Source organism: Mustela putorius, unplaced genomic scaffold (genome assembly GCF_011764305.1).
Source record: "Mustela putorius furo isolate JIRA1106 unplaced genomic scaffold, ASM1176430v1.1 tig00000095_pilon_pilon_pilon, whole genome shotgun sequence".
Classification (NCBI taxonomy): Eukaryota; Metazoa; Chordata; class Mammalia; order Carnivora; family Mustelidae; genus Mustela; species Mustela putorius.
The window spans coordinates 8,258,202-8,277,572 of record NW_025421280.1 but is presented as its reverse complement, the minus strand read 5'-3'; the positions used below and the strand labels follow the sequence as shown (position 1 = coordinate 8,277,572).

At 39.8% G+C, this 19,371-nt stretch overlaps 1 long non-coding RNA gene across 1 annotated transcript; it reads right to left on the bottom strand.

Annotated features, from left to right (window-relative positions):
• Positions 1 to 252: 252 nt before the first annotated feature.
• LOC106005118 lies at positions 253 to 18,745 on the bottom strand. Its single transcript, XR_001178281.2, has 4 exons — positions 18,584 to 18,745; positions 15,346 to 15,485; positions 518 to 632; positions 253 to 283 (listed from the first exon to the last, which is right to left on the bottom strand). It is a non-coding gene; the product is annotated as an uncharacterized LOC106005118 (long non-coding RNA).
• Positions 18,746 to 19,371: the final 626 nt, after the last annotated feature.

Sequence of the window (19,371 nt, the reverse complement as noted above, 5' to 3'; positions counted from 1 at the left end):
TACAAGACTCCCAGTGGATGCCTGAAACTGTAGATGGTTACTAAAACCTATATATACCATGTTTTTTCCTTTACACACATAACTATGATAAAGTTCAATTTCTAAATTAGGCACAATAAGAGATTCACAGCAAGGACTAAAAATAGGGGTACCTTTGTGGCTCTGTCGTTTGAGCATCTGCCTTCAGCTCAAGTCATGATTCTGGGGTCCTAGACTCAAGCCCGGTGGGGGGCTCCCTGCTCAGCAGGGAGTCTGCTTCTCCCAGCTCGTGCTCGCTCACTCTCTGAAATAAATAAATAAATAAAATCTATTTCTAAAAAGGACTAAAAACAGAACAATTATAACAATACGCTGTCATAAAAATTATGTGGTATTTCTCTCTCAAAATATCCTATTGCACTATACTCACCCTTCTTCTCCTGACCACATGAGAAGAAAAATCCCCTATCATGAGATGAAGTGAAGTGAATGCCATAGACATGGCAACATGCATAGGTAACAGTAGGCTTTTACTGACCTGATGATTCGTCGAAGGAGAATCACATTAGGCTTCTATTGACCTTCGGACATGACAATTCATCAGAAAGAGAACTGTCTGCTTCCAGACCGCTGTTGCCCACAGGCAACTAAAACTGCGGAAAGCAAAACCAAAGATAAGGTTTGGGGAGGACTGCTCATGTATAGCTGGTCTCTGTTCTATTTCTGGCACCACACCTGAAACCGTTGAAATCTCCTATGATAAGTGCCATAGATGTGTTTTTGTTATGTTAATGAAGTAACCATGGGAAAGGCCCTAGGTAAAACCAGGCCAGGGTTGGTTGCCAATCAACCTTGTGAGTAGAGGGTTGGAACTTTTCTATCTCACCCCCTGACCTTTGGGGAGGAGAGACCAACCAGAGATTTGATCAATAACCAATAGCCAACGATTCAATCAATCATGCCTATGTAATGAAGCCTCCATAAAAGGCCAAAAAGATAGGGTTTGGAGAGCTTCCAGACTGCCAAACACATAGAGGTAGTGGGAGAGTGGTATGCCTGGAAAGGGCACCAAAGCTTCCCATTTTCCCCCATTTTTCCCCTATGCCTTTGCCCTATGCATCTCTTTGATCTGGCCATTCCTGAGTTACATCTTTGTATAAGAAACTGGTGATCTAGTAAATAAAATTTCTCTTTGAGTTCTGTGATCCCTTCTAGAAAATTAATCAAACCTGTGGAGGATTATGGACGGCACGTATTGCATGGAGCACTGGGTGTGGTGCATAAACAATGAATGCTGGAACACGGAAAAAAATTAAATTAAATTAAATTAAAAAAAAAAAAAACCACCCTGTGGAGGAGATCATGGGAACCTCTAATTTGTAACAGCTCTGTCAGAAGCACAGGTGATAACCTAGGCTTGCAACTGGCATCTGAAGGGAGAGGGGGAGGTCTTGTAGGACTGAACTCTTAAACTGTGGAATCTGATGCTATCTCTAGGTAGACAGTGTCAAAATGGAATTGAATTATAAGACGCCCTCTTAATGTCAATAGCAGTGTGTGCTGTTGGTTTAAGGAAGGCCCCTGCATCCAGCCCCAACACACACACACACACACAACACACACATACACAGGAATTGGATTTAGGAACCCAAAAGACCCCCAAATGTGGTTTAGGCCAGTATATATTTTTAAGTTGATTTCATCACTCAGCATTGAATTTTGAACATTTTATTCATTTTTTTTAAGAGACTCTTTTTTTGACAGACAGAGATCACAAGTAGGCAGAGAGGCAGGCAGAGAGAAGAAGGGAAGCAGGCTCCCCGCTGGATAGAGAGCCCAATCTGGGGCTCGATCCCAGGACCCTGATATCAAGACACAAGCCGAAGGCAGAGGCCCAACCCACTGAGCCACACAGGCGCCCCTGAATCTTGAACATTTTAAATGTAATCATTCTTCCAAAAGAATTATGTTTACTCCAAATACTCCATCACGTGGATTTCCATGTGTTTATCGCCAATTTATTTGAGGCTCTATTTCTATTAAAGTATATTGGTTTTGATGGTTTAGGTAACTATTTGTAACTTTCTCCAGAGCATTAGGACTTCCCCCAGCACTATTACAATTAAATGAAACATTTCAGGGGTTCATTTTCCAAACTGGGAAACATCCTGAATTCAAATTCAGCAAAGATAAAAGTCTTGCTTGCCTATATTGTTGGAAAAACAAATGATCTTATAAAGAAAGGAGAATGATAGCAAGGTTAATGTGTATCTGTTCACATAAAGTCTGGAAGCACATTATATTTTTTAACTGAATTATGAATGTACACTAAAGCCATCTGGCTAATCTTTCTCCCCCTACTCTTAAATGTCTTTAGAATCTTCACATCCTTTTTTAAAAAAAATGTTTTCAATTCAAGTATACTTGACATATATTCATTTCAGACGAATAATTTACTGATTCAATATTTTAGAGAAGAAAATATTTATACATATTATGAAATGCTCACCACAATAATTGTAGTGACCATCTCTCACTACACAAAGTTATGGCAGTATTATTGACTATGTTCCCTATGCTGTACTTTTCATCCCCTTGACCTATTTATTTTTTTATATATATTTTTTTAAGATTTTATTTATTTATTTATTTATTTGACAGACAGAGATCACAAGTAGGCAGAGAGGCAGGAAGGGGGGTGGGGAAGCAGGCTCCCTGCTGAGCAGAGAGCCCCGATGCAGGGTTTGATCCCAGGACCCTGAGATCATGACCTGAGCCGAAGGCAGAGGCTTAATCCACTTAGCCACCAGGTGCCCCTGACCTATTTATTTTAAAACTGGAAGTTTGTACCTCTTAATCTCCTTTACCTATCTCATTTATTCCCCCAATCCTCTCCCTTCTCACAACCATCAGTTTGTTCTCTGTATTTATGAGTATGTTTCTTTTTACTTATTACTGCTGTGTGTTTGTGCGCTGGTTTTTTTTTTTTCAGATTCCACATGTAAGTGAAATCATATGCTGTTTGTCTTTCTCTGATACTTACTTCACTTAGCACAGTGCCCTTTATATTCATCCATGCTTTCACAAATGGCAAGAAATTTATAGAGATATATATGTGTATATATATATATATATTTTCCATTGTGTGTGTGTGTATATATATATAGATATAGATATATATGTATATATATATATATTCCATTGAATGTGTGTGTGATATATTTATCTATCTCTATATATATACATATATATCCCATCTTCTTTATCCATTCAATTATCAATAGGTACTAAAGTGGTTTCCATATCTTAGCTATTATAAATAACATTGCAATAAATATAAGAGAATCCTTACATCTTTCTGAATTAATGTTTTTGATTTTTTTTTTTCAGGTAAACACCCAGAAGTGGAATTACTGGATCGTATGCTATTTCTATTTTTAGTTTTTTGAGGAACTTCATACTGTTTTCCAGAGTGGCTACACCCATTCACATTCCTACTGACAGCGCACTAGGCTTCCCTTGTCTCCACATCTTCTCTAACCCTTGTTGTCTCTTGTCACTTTGATACTAGCCATTTTTTAGACACTCCACGTCCTTGAAGCCAGGAGGAAAAGAGTCATGTTGTCAGTAGAGAACGTCATTAATCTCATGGCAGGTAATACAGTTTTCACATTTCATTTAGGGAGCATTCCACAGAAGTTGCCTTTGAGGCAAAGATGAGGGAGAAAGAAGAGCCACCACGGGCTGGAATATCCTAGCAATTATCCAAGGTAGCTGCCTTATAGGGATCTTAATTCTTTCGTAGACCTGAATATAAACTTTAGACCTAACTACTCTTTGTAAGTTACTCCATTTTGATCTACATTAGCAGTTCCTAAATTTAGCTGTGCATAATAATGACCTGCAGGCTTATTAAAATGCACATTCCCAGGCTTTACCCCAGATCTTCTAAATCAGAATCTTGGGGTAAAGAAGAGGAAAGCTGAAGAACCTGTAATACAGAAGTTCCCCTAGGTGATTCTGACACAACTCATAGGAAACCACGGTCTCAAAACAAACAAGTGGAATTGAAAATCTCTGCCAAAAACTTGCTATTCCGTCTGCTTGATTGAGTGTCAAACAAAGTGATTACCTTATCTTGATGAAATAGGCTTCCCCAACCCCCAAGCCAAATAATATATATTAAACATTAACATTGTGTTCATCTATGTCCTTGGCCAGTGGCTTGCAATTCTTTCACTATCAAACTACAGGGCTCTGATAATTGGTCCTTCACACACATCTCAGAAATTTCTATAATGTCCTCAGCAGCCAACTGGCACACCTAGGAAACAGGAAATAACTAAGATTACCATTCAGTTTATGTAGTTCCAGGCAAGGGCAAAGAACACTGACATTTTAGTGGTCCTCACTGGTTCTGGGAAGGGAAAATATACCATGTCTGGTTGATATTTTGAAACACTAAAAAGAGGTCAAGGATCCTCATCTACTACTCTCTACTTATGAATCCCTCCTGGGGTTTTGTTTGTTTGTTTGTTTGTTGTTTTTTTGGCTAGGAACGAAACATGTAAGGCTTATCCTTACTTGAGAACTTTACAACATGATGAGGAAAAGTGAATGGATTCCAAACAACAAGAAGGGAAGAATATAAGACATCCCATAATCAAAGCCTAGAGCGTCAGTACCAGAGGAATTTGGTGAAGAGAGAAACTATGTGAGATTTGGCCTATATAATTACATTAGCCTTGCAGATGGCACCTTGCCTACGATTGTAGTTTCCTACGATCTCTATTTTTAAATGTCTCCTTATAATTCCATCTCTGGAACCTGGATCCGTTAACCATTTTTATCTGTGGATATATTGGGGGAACTTTTTTGAAAGCCTGATTTTAACTGTAAATCAATCAGTGAGAACTCTCAACATAACATCCATTTAAAGAAGTAATTATAATCCACCCTCTCCTTCTGGCCATCCTAAGATAATTTTTCACCCCAGTGATCCAATTCTGAATTGTCCAAAAGATATCATTTTCAGAAGAGCTGGGCACAAATGATAGAGAGCAGACTTTGATCAGTTGTGGCCAATTCACTGTCATTTCAGAAGAGAATTTTTGTCTTACTGTAATGGAAATGTGAGCATTTAGAAAACAGATCCTACTGAATAGTGCTATAGATACAAATATATTTTAATATTAAATATAACCTCAGAATATTTTTATTACAGAAAGATTTTATGACTATAGTCCCACCCACCAGAGAGAAGCACTGTTAATACCTTGATACATCCCAATCTTTTCCTAATATATCTCATACACACACACACACACAGCTGTATATATAACAAATATGAAAAAAAATTAAAATATCATAAAATTACATATATTTTTGTAAATTTTTATAATTTTATAAAATTACATATATTTTGTAAATATTTATATGTATATTTTTGTAAATAAATATATTTTTGTGAATTTTGTAAAATTACATATATTTTTGTAAATATATTTTGTAATTACAGATATTTTTGTTAAAATATAAAATTACATAAACTTTTATAAATTATACATACATTTTATAATTTGCTTTTCTTACTCTACATACAAACATATTTTTCCTATATAAAAAATGTTCATCTAACAATATTTTTAAAGGATAAACTGAACTCTATTATATAGATCTGTGATCATTTATTCAACCAATTCTTCACTGTGATGCATTTGGATGTTTTTCATAAATTGTTTGCTGGTATAAAAAACACAATAATGAACATCAAAAAGGAAATATTTTCACCAGCATTGATTACATTCTCAGGATAAATTTCTTGTGTGGAACTTGAGGGCCAGTTGTGTGCTTGTGATACATAAAATGCCAAGTGTTCCCTAATCCCAGCCCAGATCAGACCCACTTGTCTGAGTTCCATACAGGAGAAGGGAGTAATTATACCACAAGCCAATCTTTTCTAAATAATATAGATGTCCTATCCTAGCATATATTACCCTGTAAACAGGTGAAAGAACTCTTCTCTATCACAAGTGAGGTTGAGAAGGTCAGTGAGGTGGAAAGGGGCGGGGGGGATCCCCACCAGTCACATTCCATTCATTCATTCCATAAGTATGTATTAATCATCTACTTTGTGCCAGGCATGGTGTATAGTTCCGGGAATTCAAAGTTTACTAACCAGTGTTTTGAACAGAGATAATCACAGACTCTCACAGATAATCCCGGAACAATGTGATCTGTGTGCACCCAGGAAACAAAAAGGGCAAGGTGACAGACTCTACCTGAGAGGTCAGAGTCACAGGTTATAAGGAAGTTCACTTGTTCTGACCCTAAGGAAATAAAAGGAGTTTTTCCCAGGAGAGGAACATTACGGTCAGTGGGAACAGGAACTCAAAGGCTCAGAGGCGTGTGAGAATGACATGTTCTAGGAAATGGCAAGAAATGATGGCTACTTAAAAAAAGAAAGAAAGAAATGATGGCTAGTGTAAGAGAACACAGATCATAGCTATAAATAGAACATGAGGATGGAAATGTGGCTGGGGTCAGACCTCAAAGTTTCCTAAATGTTATACTGGGGACCCAAGGCACCAAAAGACTTTTGAGAAATCTTTTCCTGAGAAAAATGTTTTTGAGAAAGAGAATTTTTATCTGTACAGACATGATCCCCTTTGATCAGACCATGAGTGGCTAAACAAAAGGCTTTGGAGCCACATTTAGCTGGAGATAGTATCTATCTCACAGAATTGTTGAGATGATTAAATATGTTGGCATTTGTAAAAGACTTCAGCACAATGCCTAAGCTATACCCTGTACTTAGTAGATAGTAGATTCTGAAATAACAGACAAAATACGTTGTTATTAATCCCTGCCAGCAACCATCTAAAGGACGCATGAGGGGAAAGGGAGTTCAAAAGGACTAAGTGACTTGCCTAAATTCCAACAGGTAGTTGGTGGAGAAACCCGAGCTCCACATCAAATTCTCTGACTCTAAAACCAGTGCTCCTTTTTAAACATCATCGTAGATATCCTCCACAATGTCTGAACTGACCAGTACATTTTCCCCTGACATTCAGCCCAGATGGAGCAGGGGGTAAGTGGGAGTGGGGGGTGAACCCACATCTCTTTCACTCCAACTTCTGCAGGATAGCCAAGCTAAAAGAAAAATCAAAGTTGGGCTATCCATTAGCCTCATATAATGTCAATCATAAGATTAGCACAGCCATAACAGCAGCAGCATTAACAACCACTACCTTTTCTTGAGCATTTACTAGGTGTCGGGCCCCACATGTTGCATACATTATACCATGTAACAACCCCCCAAATTAAGTTCTATTCTACGATGAACAAACTGTAGACCAGACAGGTTAACTAACTTGCCCAAAGCTACAAAAACAGAAAGCAACAGAGTCAAACGTGAGCCCCATCATTCCTAGGCCAGTATTTTTATCCCATGTAAATATTTTGCCCGAACAAGGCAGAGAGGCCACACCTTTAACAAAAAAGAATATTCTACATTTTGACAGGAACTATCAACAGCTTTGAGACGGGCTCTTTTCCAGAGCTGATGCTTATGGACTGGGTTAAGGGATCGCTAAGCTCTTAGGCCACAGAGGGAGCCTGGCGCACAGCACGACCCTTGCAGAAGGACAAACTTCCCTTAGAAAGGCCGCTTCAGAAAAAGGCTCTTTGCTACTGTAGTGGGCTGACAGGAACATCTGCAACTGAGTTTCACCGCCTGGCAGTGTGTCTAAGGCTGGTGATGAATGGAAGGCAAGAGTGACATTTACTAAATCAGGTTGTATCCTCCATGCAGAGGAGTAAAGAACTCCAGTAAGCAGCAGTGATTCACTGAACCTGCTTTGGCAATCTGTGAAGACTTTATTCCAGACTCACAGCAGGGAAAAGCATACTTAAATCTTGCCCATGGAGCTCTCCCAGAATGAAATCTATCATATCACCGGAGGGGGGGAGAGAGAGAGAGAGAGAATTGGCTCTGCAATTGTGTGCTGTACCCAGCGACCAGTCCCTGCTGTCGGTATTCAAAGCTCCCCCAGATGCGTGATGAGATCTTACGCACAAGGTCTGGGCATGCAACACAGGACTGGCTATCAGGCAGGCAAGCCTCCACTGGGCAGTGAACAGCTTTGAGGCAGTGGGAAATGGTCTCAGTGCCCAGAGGATGAGAGAAGGGCTTGGTTTAAAGGCTATAAACTGTCAGGACAAATAAAAGCAGGATTCTACAGGAGAGAACTCACTGCCTCCATTTTACCGCATGCTTGGCCACAGCCTCCCGAAATGGAGTGTGTGCTTGACACGAGGTCAAGGCTCCTGTGAAGGAGAACCAGGCCCAATGCATAAAGGTACTCATGGGGAGGAGGAGGCAGGAGAGCTTTAACAACTCCTTAGCAGCCCCCATCCCCTTCTCTATCTTTATTCCTACGTAATAGTGAGTCCTAGTGGTTGCTAAGCCCTCACTAGGCACCAGACACCATCCAATTCTGTAAGTCTGTTAACTAATTTGTAAGACAACCCTCTCAAGTGGGAGTATTATTATCCCTATCGGGGCAGGTGAGCTCTTCAGTAACCCACCTGGTGTCACCCAAGTCATGAGTGCCTTCACCAGGGTTTAAACAGACCCTTATAATCTAACCATGAGGCTTTCTCACTTCAAGTGCCTATCCTTGGTTCTGTTTTCAAAGGTCATTTCTAAATTACTCTTTGTCCAGAAGGAGTGATTCTGAACCATTTCTGATCTCCCGGTCCATTTCCTTCATGATATTTATCCCAATGTCAACATATGTTATTCCCTTTTTGTCAACTGATTATTATCCTGTTATGTCCAATAAACTGTAAGTTCCAGGAAAGCAGAGATCTTATGTGTCATATTTGCCAACCACTCACCAGCACTTAAGACCATAACCTAACAGGTGCAAGGCTTTGACTACACATTTGTTGAGGGAATGGTGTGCCATCAATACTCTTGGTTTAAGAAGGTATCTATGTCCCATGAGCTTCTCAGAGGCAGGGTCCTTAGAATTCATTCACCTTTGAGCTTTCCAGTCTATTTCAGGGTTCACTGTAAGTGTACAATTAATGCTCACTGCCATATGGGATATTCTTAAAAGCAGACGTTTGATTTTTTTCTTTTTAGCATCTAGACCTGAGCTCAATTACTCGTTAATTCTGTGACTTTGAGAAAGTCACGTAAACAATCTTCTACCACCACTGCAACATGTATAAAATGACAGGATTATGGAGAGACTTAAATGATTAAAATCCTGGCACCCAGTCAGGTTCAGTCATGTCATGTCTGAACATGACTTATTTAGTTCTCTCTCTTCTGTGTCTTGGGTAACATCAAGCATATAGTAGACACTCCAAAATGGAGAATGACTGGAGGGGGAAAAAAAATCAGTGTTCCAGGAGATGGGGCCCCAGGGGAGCTTCCAGTTCACGTGGCCAAGAGAATTCAATGCAGGGCTGGGGTCAACTCGGACTGCTATGGTTGGTTGAATGATGGGTCTCCTCTCTCCCAAATTCATTTCCACCCAAAACTTCAGAATATGACCTATCTGGAGATAGGATCTTTGCAGATGTAATTAGTTAAGGCCTCCAAGAAATTTGGAATTTAGGGTAAAACGATTTAGGGTAGGCCTCCCTCCTTTTTAGAAAAGGAAAGAACACAGAGTGACAGAGGGCAGAACACGAAGCGAAGAAGAGGTAGAGAATGCAATTTTACTGCCATGAGCCGTGGGATACCAGGAGCCACTGGAAGCTGGAAGAGGCAACGATTCTCCTCTAGAGCCTTTGTAGGGAGTATAGCCCTGCTGACACCTTGACTTTAGGGGGCTGGCCTCCCAGAACTGTGATAGAATACATTCTAACCTGGCTACTTCATAGTGATTTGTTAGAGCAGCCCCAGAAAACCAATACAGTGGTGTACACAGATGCTATGTGAGACTATAGCTTCATTCAAAATAAGTAAATAGGAAGATAGATAAATAAATAACAACAGGGCAACAGCAAATGACCCATATTTGAAGCCATTCAGGTGCTCTTCCCTGGGAGCAAGCTTAATGAATGAAAGTCTTAATTCATAGACAAGATAAATTAGAGAGCAAGGACCTTCTCAAATTGATTCATCACAGAGTCTCCTTAAAAAACAAGATTCAATTTAGCAAAATGTGTTTACCCACAAATTTTCATCTCATGTTTAGTGAGCAAAATAAGATATAATTATAAAACCCACTGTCCTGGAATCAATCACAGTCTTTTCCTCACCTAATAAAGTAAGATGACCTGTGTATTTATCAGGCATCTCTCTTTGTGACCTTTTTTGTATCAGCAAATAATTTCAGTGAAGTGTAACATACATGCAGAAAGGTGCCCCACATATATGTATATGGCTCAATGGATTTTTAAAAATTAGTCATATTCATGTAATTGGGCAAGAAGTAGGATGTAAGCAGCATTCTAGAAGCTTCTTTCCTGCTCTCTCCCAGTCACTATGTCTCCCCCATGAGAGATAGCCACTACCTTGATAACTAATACTTTTGATCAGTGTGGGATGTTTCCACGGTATATAACGGAATCAGGCAATATTTACTCCATGTCTGCTTACTTGCCCCACATGGTGTCTCTGAGACTCATCCGTGTTGTATGCATAATGGTTTGGATTTTTGGATTTCCATGTAAAGGTAATGCAACGTTTTCATCCATTTTAGTGTTGAACAAATTTGTGTTGATTCTAATTTTGCAGCTATTGAAAAGAGTGCTTCTATGAACATACTTATATCTGCCTTTCAAAGTACATGTAAACACATTTCTTTGGAATATTCAACACATTTAGTGTGTAGAATTAATGGACCATCAGACATCCATACATGTGTTCAGCTTCCTGACATGTAGCCACTTTTAGCCATTTTGGTGGATTTGTAGCAGTATTTCTTTTGCATTTCTATGGTAATTAGCGATATTGGGCACCTTTCAAGTACTTTCAAAAAGCAATCCTCCATTTGGTCATGCTGTTTTATGAAGTGCGTCACATGTCTGTCCATCTAACAAAAAAAAATTAGGTTGCCATCTCTAACACATTTTTAATTTGAGGTTTTCTACATAAGTCTTCTACATAAGACTCTATAAGCAAGAGTCTGACAACAGGGATTTTCTTCTGCTATGTGATTGGATGACTTGTCTTTGCTGCTGGACAAAACAGAGCCTTAAAGAAAACACAAGTCAGCTGAGTGTTGAGGCTAGAGGTCTGCTTTGGGCCACAAAACTGGAAACACTACTACAAAAACATTACAGAATTCCCCACCCCTCCCCGCCGCCAAGGATCATTGGAGAAGATTTTAAATTCTTAATTATCAAGTCAGCAGACAAGTCTCTCTCCTTTCTCATAAGTAATTCGAATGCAGCACAAATGACCTGAGGTCCTTATAACCGTATCTGTTGAGGGCTTCCACAATCCTCATCTTTTTCCTCAGCTTGTGGGGAACTCATCCATCAGCCATCATGTTATCTTAGTAGACAGAGGTGAGGTTTTTCCAATGGTAAGCCCCACAATGTTCTTCTATGTCCTTTCTTTTCTGAATAAAGAGAATTGATTTCCTCTCTCATTTTCACTTTGCTTTTAGAGAAAATAATTTGTTGCAAGTGTGATTGGTTGGCTTAGATCTGGCTTCTATCCATACTAATGCTCTATTAATGACTGGAATGACCAATTTGAACTAGTTTGTCTTTGTTGTTGGCAAAATAATACTATTTTCCAAAATTCAGACTGTGTAAAATGTACCTAAAATAGTAGTCTGCGTTCTCTTGAAAGGTGAAGAAAGTTTTATACTCAACAAAGAGATCATGGTTCCTATTGGCATTTCAGACCTTGAACCTAAAGGCAGTTATGCAGAAAACCCTGGGGGAAAAAATCTGCAGAACTGAAAATGCAGTCCTTGGGTATTTTTATTAGGTAAGCTTCCCAAATACCATTTTGAAATGTTACCTCTGAGAACCCCAGAACAGAATGAGTCTCAGGGAAAACTACCTATAAATCAGAAAGGGCACATTCTCACCACTTAGCAAGTCATTTCCTGCAATGACAGAAGTGAGTTTCTACCTGGGGTTTCTACACTGAATCTAGTGCGAGAAGTCACAACCAAAAAGGGTGACAAATGGCTTTGTTAGTTCTGCTTGCAAAATATATCCTAGTGAAGTAATAAAAGATATGCACAAGGATTTGCAGATGAGGATGGTCATATCAGCACTATTTAGCATCATAACATTGCCCATTACCTAAATACTAAACAATCAAAGATTGGAGCTATAAGTTTTCATTATATTTGTTTGTACATGTGTTTCTATTCTTCCACAAAAGTATGTATTTCTTGTTTAATTAAAATATATGTTTAAAATCAGTAATATTACAAATTCAGTGAGATAAAGAAAAGAATAGAGGAGAGCAATGGCAAAGAAGTATTTCATAACCTTTGATATAAAGTTTTGGTTGGTACTGGTTGGGGCTGAGTTTCCGGTTTGAAGTGATGATCTTTAGAAAAGGAGGATATGGGCGGGGGGGGGGTACCGGGGTGGCTCAGTCAGTTGGGCATCCAACTCTTGATTTCATCTCAGGCCATGGTATCTTGAGTGGTGAGATATCCCTCTCCCCCTGTTCCTCCCCACCCCAGCTCGTGCACTCTTTCTCCCTCTCTCAAACATATATAAATGTATGTATATACATACATATCTATACACACATATATACATATATATACATACATATATATGTTTTTTTAAAAAGAACAAGAAAAAGTGGGGCACCTGGTTGGCTCAGTCGGTTAAGCAACTGCCTTCAGCTCAGGTCTTGATCCCAGAGTCCGAGGATCCAACCCCCCCCATCAGGCTCCCTGCTCAGCTGGCAGTCTGCTTCTTCCTCTCCCCTTCCCCCTGCTCATGCTCTCTCTCTCCCTCTCAAATAAATAAATTAAAGTCTTAAAAATAAATAAATAAAAGGAGGATAATGGGATAACAACAGATAAGACAACTGGTTTCTACAGAGGCTCTTATTTGATCGAAAACAGTAACAATGTCCTTCTGTTCTTTGATAGAAGGACAAAAACTTGTCCTTAGGTCTAGTGATGGTTACCATTCAAGTGCTATTAGATGTCAGTCTGTGTGCCAGACATGGTAGTTACATGCATTGCTTAGGCAAAGATGAAAAGCAGGCATGTTTTGTGATCAATACCGCCATCTTTCTTGTAACTTCATCCGTCCTACCTACACTATTTCCCGCCACTCCCAGCCTTTTAGTTGGGGGTTGAATGCCAGCCACCATGCTGCCATCTAGTTACAAAAACTATTACTTCATCTCTGCTAGTCAGCTGGAGTGTTATGGACCTTTTTTCCTGTCTCATGGTCATGTTATATACAAGTCTTCCTTCCTTCCTTTTCTTCTATCCCTTCCTTCCTCCCTCCTTCCTGCCTGCCTGCCTTTCAATGTTGAGTCAAGACACAACCCAGGCAGCCTAACTCCGAAATCATGCTCTTCATTTATCTGCTTTATTAGCCTTGGCACACATAAAAGCTTTGATCTACACAGACATGGGTTCAAATCCCCAGGCTGCCAATCTCTAGCTGGATGGGACCTTGAGCAAATCACTGACCTCCCTTTTCCATGCTTCCCTTCTATGTAAAAATGAATTTGCTGATGGTAACTCTTCCATAGGCTTCACGCGGGGATTAAATAAGATAGCATAGTAAGGTCTCTTACACAAACCTAGCTTTCAGACAATTTAGTTGGATTGGCTATAATCAAACTAAAATATTGGCCCATCAAATCAGGTTTCTGAAAGAAAAATGTATTAAGTGTTAATTGCAGTGTTTGGAAAGTATCTGAAAATGAACCACATAAATGGAGCCATTTTGGTAAGTATAGAAACACAGACTTTCTGTTAAGGTCCATTTGTCCCAATTGTCCCAAATTATCATTTTATAAAGGCCTAATTGAGGGCCTTCTGTTCTGGGAAGTAAGCAATTCCTCCAGCAATTTTGTCTCTGAACTCCCTCTCTCTCTGAGGTATAATCTTCTGGTCTCCTTGATTCCTCCCAATAAGATTTAAAACAGCATATTATCACATCATACAAAAAATATTGGCACAGAATTTGATAGAAAGACCCTCTGAGACCATCCCTTCTGGTGCTTCTCAATCTTTAATGTACACACAAATCACCTGGGGTTCTTGTTAAAAAATGAAGTTTTTCATTCAGCAGATCTGGGCCTAAGAGGCTGCATTTCTAAGAAACTCCCACCTACTATGCTGCTGGTTTAGGGATCAGACCTTGAGTAGCACAGCAACAGAGTTCTCACATGTCCCCACATGGCTGAGTCACCTTGGAGCTTTTCAAAAACTGACACCTGTTTCTCACTCCCAGAAACTCTGATCACCCTAATATATAGCATGCAGCCTGGGCAGTGGGTGTTTTTATTGTTAGTGTCTGGACATACAAGATTCTTTTTTTTTTTTTTTAAAGATTTTATTTATTTATTTGACTGACAGAAATCACAAGTAGGCAGAGAGGCAGGCAGAGAGAGATGGAGAAGCAGGCTCCCTGCTGAGCAGAGAGCCTGACGCAGGGCTTGATCCCAGGACCCTGGGATCATGACCTGAGCTGAGCCGAAGGCAAATGCTTTAACCCAATGAGCCACCCAGGCGCCCTGGACATACAAGATTCTGAAGGGGAATGGCAGCACATTGATATGGAAGCATTCACATAGCACGGAATGTACTATGATTCCCAGAAACAAGGAGTAGATGTTTACATAAATGATGCAGGCTGCCTTCTGCCACGTAAAATCCCCACTCCAGGACAACCGCCCCTTACTGGCTATTTACACATACCAACTACTCTGCTAAAAGTCCCATATATTTCATTTGACTGTCAGATAGCCTTCTGGGGTAGGTATCATATCCATTTCACATTGGACACTCAAAAAATTAAGCAATTTCCCAGGTTAACATTAACAGTGAGAGGCAAAGCCGAGATTAAAAACCAAGTTGCCTGGTGGCAAGTTTTGTCACTGTGCGTGATTTTTAATATTTTTTAACAGCTTTATTGAACAATAATAGGCATATAATAAACTGTGCTTATTTAAAGGCTAGGACTTGATGAATTTTGAGATATGCTCACATCTGTGAAATCATAGCTATGATCAAGAATATGATTTTATCTTCTCCTTAAAACCTTTCCTATGCTTTTTGTCATTCCTCTCTCTCTGAGCCCAGCCCACCCATGGGCAACCACTGATCTTTCTGTTCCTACACCCTAATTTGCATTTTCTAGAGTTTTATATAAATGCAATCATAAACTGTGTACCTTTCTTGGTGGCTTTCTTTTCCTCACCAAATTGCTGGTGAGCTTCTTTCATGTCGTTGGGTTTATCAATGGTTCACTCCTTTTTACTGCTGAGTAATCATCCATCGTATGGTTATACCACAATATTTTTATCCGTTCACCTGTTGATGAACATAGGAGTTATTTCCAGTTTGAGATGATTACCAATAATACTGCTATGAGCATTTGTGTAGCATCCCTGTGTGAATATATGCTTCCACTTCTTGGGATAAATATCTGGGAGCAGACCGGCTGGGTGGTGCATTCGCTGTATTGAACTTTTTGAAGACCTGCCAGATTGCTTATCCAGAGTGGCTACGCCATTTTCCAGTCTCACCAACAGGGCATGAGAGTTCCAGTTGCTCCACATTCTCACCAACACTTGGTACTGGTTAGTCTTTTTAATTTTAACAGTTCTAATGGACATGTTACATACCCTGTTGTAGTTTTAATTTGCCTTTTCCCAATAATTAATGATACTAAGCCTCTTTCCATGTGGTTACTTGAAGTGCAAACTTTTACATTCAACACCACTGTTTCTCAAACAAATACAATATGGGTCATTTTAAATGAAAAAATACAATCATACCAATCCCCAAACTTTACTTAAATAACTTTCATAGTAGTAATTATTTTATTAGAATATTAACAAAATACCAATATAAAACCTGGCAAACATTTCGTTTACTTATAAATTTCACATGACTATAAAAATTAAATCCAAAAAAAACTAAAAATTCTCACTAGTATAAATAATAATATGAGAGAGGAAGATTTTGTTGACCCTAAATCCCCACTTGTAAATCTACTTGAGTTGTCCATACAGTATTCCATCATAGTCTTAGCCTTTTCTTGGCAGGAATTTATAACTTATGGGTAAAGTCTGCCTTCATTCTTTAGCCTGGGACAATCAAAGTAGTTCTTCTTGGCTCCAACATGGTCATAAACACCAATGCAAATGTGGGCACTGGCAGTGCATGGCAATACTTGTTTATAAGGAGAACCAGATGACTTAGAACATGCTTATATTGTTCTGTTAGATTTTCATCAAAATGAAAAACACAATATTGAAATACCCTCATAGGAAACACGCCATCCCCTCGAGACAGGGCTATGTATTGCAGGCTTTGGTACACACCCTGTGGTTAGAAAAGCCCCACGCTGCGATATGGTGTCCTGTGTTATCTTGACTTCACCACACGGTCCTTTACCCTGTGCCCAGTCCTCCTTGCATTGTCCCGCAGTGCTAATGACTCTTCCAACAATGTATATTCCATTGGGTCACTTGGTTTCCACACTCCCACCGCTGAGACCCTGCAAAGAAGGCAGAGTATCTCCCAGATTGCCCGTGAAGAAACTGAGGCAGACAACTCTAGGCGAGTCCTCCCATAGCCACAAAGCAGAACCTGGTGGAGTCATGACTAAAGCCAGTTCTTCCAAGTCCGAATTGCATCTTTTTTCCTACATCACATGACTTCTCTGGCACTATTACTAGGAAGAAACATTCTGGAGAACATACAAACCTGGGACTTTTTAAATAGCTCTTCTTATGATCAAACAACCAAATGTTTTCCACCCATTTCATCCCCACTAATCTAAAACAGACTCAGTGCCCTTTTCCCTGTAATTCATGTCTTTTACTTCAGTTGTCTCTTTGTCCTCTCCAATAGGAAACACAAAGTCTCGGGCACACAACTGGGTATGACACAATCCAGCTGCCACCCACCATGCAGCTACTGCCCATCATGTAAAAACAGGGACCCCTTCACTCCCCCTTTCCTTCTCTTGGTGTTTGTATAATCATGCCAGATTTCAGTATCATCAGGACATTCACAAATGTCATTAAGGATGCCACATTTCTTGTCCAGGTACAACTCTTCCAATAAAATTCTCAAAACAATTGCAACAAAACCATGATATCTGCCATCCATTGTTTCATGCCAGGTGTTATGCTAAAAGCTCACATATGCCTCTTCTCCTCACCAGGTCCCTATGAGGCAGAGACTGTCTTATTCCCATTTTAGAGATAGTGAAATGAGTTTAAAGAGTGCCAACGCTGCACAGCTAATAACAAGTGGAGCCAAAATCAAACCCTGGTTTTTAAGTGCCAGTAACACATGCATTTCATCATTATGTTAAGAGTATCTCCAAGAAGTCATACCCATGTTCCTAGCTGCATGGAATAGTTCCTTTAGCCGAACATTCCATAGGCTTTCAACTATCTTTCTTACCCCACTTACCACTTCTGACCTTGCACTATCTTGATTTGTGAGTTGTGCCTCACTGTCCCTGGGAGTCTCAGACATGACTAAGCACACTGCCATAGCTATAATACACTTTCAGTAAATGTCTGTCCACTTGTTTGGCTAGCTGGGTAGATGGAGGGGACCCAGGTGCTTCCATCTGCCTAGTACCCTTATTTCTGGAAGTGACACTCACCACCATCACCACTTATTTCACATGTGATCAGTCATGTTGTCCACTCCTTCCCTGTTCACAAGAACAAAATTATTCCAGAATTTCTCTTCAGTGAACCCAGAAGGGGCAAGTGACCCAAGCAGATGACTTCCCTGTGCTCATATGTGGACACAGGTAGAGAGAGGTACCTCTTTCTTCTGGGATAGCTTAACTGAGACAGTGTGACAACGACATGGTCAAAGTTCATTTTTTTCCTTGCCTTGAGGGGAGAGCCTACTTGTGGGATGAGGGAAACATCATTTGAACCCCTGGGTTTAACTAGTCATGCCTGAAACACGAACCTCCACCACACTTTACAATTAAGTGAGCAAAATCTGACTTGTACTCATTTTAAGTATTAGCCACTTCCAATTACAAGTATCCTAAAAAATACAAAAAAATCAAAGGCCTAGATAAAGACAGTTTTATTTATGGAAATTATAACTGTATTATGAAATTGGTGATGATAGATGAGAAAGAGAGACATGACACATGAGTATTATGTAGTCTGTCATCATCCACAAGTCAAATATCATTTAACGCACCTTAGGTATCATGGTACTCACAAGGGTTTTCTCCTCTAGTCTCTTATTTATATTCCTATACATTTAAAAAAGCTATTTATTTTCTCATCTACATGAAAAGTCCAGAGGTAAAGCTGATTTCAGAGTAGACCCCAACAATACCATCAAAGACCTGGTTCTTCCCTGTCTCTTCAGGCTGATTCCTCCCTTTACACTCAGGCTTTACCCTGAGGCCTCACCTGGTGAGTTCCCAGGTCTTGGTGGTTCCCAGCTCTGTCTTCATGGATGCAAAATGGCTGCAGCAGTTCCAGCATCACCTCCTCATTCTGTACAATCCAGAGAAGAAAGAAGAGACTCTTCCTGCAGCTCTTACAAGGGAGCTTGAGAGAAGTCATGTTGTCAGCCTCCTATAATCACATAATCAAAAATGGGAAATTAGGGGCACCTGGGTGACTCAGCTGGTTAAGCAACTGCCTTCAGCTCCAGTCATGATCCCAGGGTCCTGGGATCGAGCCCTACATCAGGCTTCCTGCTCAGTGGGGAGCCTACTTCTCCTTCTCCCTCTGCTGCACTACCTGCTTGTGCTCTTTCGCTCTCTGTCAAATAAATAATTTTTTTTAAATCATATTAAAAAATGAGAAATTAATTTTTCCCAAAACAAAACTCATGTATTTTACTATGATGAGCAGAGAGGATGTACACATACACACACACACACACACACGCGCGCAAAGACAGACAGACCAACAGACAAAGACACAAAGAGAAAAACACAAGTATGTCAAAAATTAACCATTGTTGAATCTAGGAGTAGGAGGGAAACAGATGTCCACTCCAGGATATAATTTTTCAACAATTCCATGCATCTGCAATTTTCATGGTAAAAAGTTGGTGGAAAAAAAGAGGATGGAGGCCATTCGTGCTGTGCACCAAGTATTTTAGCTCTCTGCCTTCAAAGCACCTGGTGAGGTTATACTTCCTGGTTTCTTTGAATTTAGATATGGACAAGTGACTTGCTTTGGCCGAT